At 39.3% G+C, this 1,317-nt stretch overlaps 2 long non-coding RNA genes across 2 annotated transcripts in view; one reads left to right on the top strand and one right to left on the bottom strand.

The window, feature by feature from the left end:
• LOC116685981 (uncharacterized) overlaps positions 1 to 1,317 on the bottom strand; it is a 16,669-nt gene that overhangs the window by 4,214 nt on the left and 11,138 nt on the right. Inside the window, exon 2 of the long non-coding RNA XR_004331101.1 lies at positions 899 to 901. This is a non-coding gene — a long non-coding RNA (uncharacterized LOC116685981). The remainder of the gene's footprint in view (positions 1 to 898; positions 902 to 1,317) is intronic.
• The window catches only part of LOC116685980 (uncharacterized), a 12,402-nt gene that overhangs the window by 10,819 nt on the left and 266 nt on the right, over positions 1 to 1,317 (top strand). Inside the window, exon 2 of the long non-coding RNA XR_004331100.1 lies at positions 18 to 23. This is a non-coding gene — a long non-coding RNA (uncharacterized LOC116685980). The remainder of the gene's footprint in view (positions 1 to 17; positions 24 to 1,317) is intronic.

The raw sequence follows: 1,317 nt of genomic DNA, 5'->3' as shown, positions 1-1,317 counted from the left end.
AATGTAAAGAGTAGAAGTAAAAAGTTGCCACAAAAATTAATAGTAAAGTAAAAATATCAGAAAAATCTACTTGAGTACAGCAACAGAGTATTTGTACTTCGTTACTTCCCATCTCTGTCAGGGCCTAATGCCACCCAGGATGGTTGGGACTAGTTTATAGACAGACAAACAAGCCAGGGGGGTTTTCTCCCCTATCCCAGAATAGATAGTCTGTGTAGCCAGACCACACTCCAGCGCTGACAGAGTGCTGTGGAGATGAGACTAAGTGAAACATATGACTAGGGATACTGTGTCTGCTCATGTGATGCCAACTAAATTATATTGTGATATACCCCTACTGTGAGTTCGGGCTCGGGACTGAGAGAGACAGAGAGAAACCTGTTATGTTAGAGTGCATTGCTGTTCCTCGCTCTCGTCCTGTTGTGTACTGCGATAGCAGACCAATCAGTAAACACTGAAGGAGAACTGTGTCCTGTTGGTTCTTTATCAAGCCACAGAGGTACCTGTGGCAACAGAAGCAGCTGGAGTTATTGGAGATGGAGATTGAAGTTGGAGAGGCATAGCATGCTATCCAAGATCGGTACTCTAGAGGGTGAGATAAGTCATATGTTGGACAAAGGGAATATTCTCAGCTGGAGAAGAAGAAGAAATGGTCCACATCCAGAGAGAACTTTAAATTCCCCAATCCCTTTTTTCCTTCTGTTTTCCAGGCAAGATAACACCCTTCATGTGGTGTTTCATTTCAGTTGAAAACAAACTTTCACTACTGTCAATGTATCTAACTTTAAAATGGCTGCACAGAGACGACATTGAAGAGAAATTGATGTAGTCAGGAAGCAAGCAGCCAAGGCACTTTGGCACATATTGATTTAATGTAGATATTCAGACAAAATGTCACGTTCTGTGATGGGAATAACAGCGTTATAAAATAGCACGCAGAATTGGACACAACGAACAACACAAGCGAGTCAGTAAGATATGGGGTTATGAAATCAAGGGGGGGGGTAACTTTTCTTAGACATAATATCTACATACATGGCATTTGATTGGAGGCTAGTCTCACTTTGCACCACAGCAACATTAAACGTTTAGATTTGTGCAGTTTTTGTTAATGTTTGTATTAAATGTCCATTTTATTATAATCAGATTTACCATAAATAATGGAACATGCACATGTATTTTAGTTATTATTTAGAGGGACTAAGGATGGGGTCACATTTGAGCCTATAAAAATGTACTTGAAAGTAATGCATTAGTTACTTTCTGAAGTAACTTGTTACTTTTATAATTTGTGAGTATCTAATTTAGTTACTTTTT

The sequence above is a fragment of the Etheostoma spectabile genome, unplaced genomic scaffold (assembly GCF_008692095.1).
Source record: "Etheostoma spectabile isolate EspeVRDwgs_2016 unplaced genomic scaffold, UIUC_Espe_1.0 scaffold280, whole genome shotgun sequence".
Classification (NCBI taxonomy): domain Eukaryota; kingdom Metazoa; phylum Chordata; class Actinopteri; order Perciformes; family Percidae; genus Etheostoma; species Etheostoma spectabile.
The sequence above is the reverse complement of the archived record's forward strand: the minus strand, read 5'-3'. Positions and strand labels throughout refer to the sequence as shown.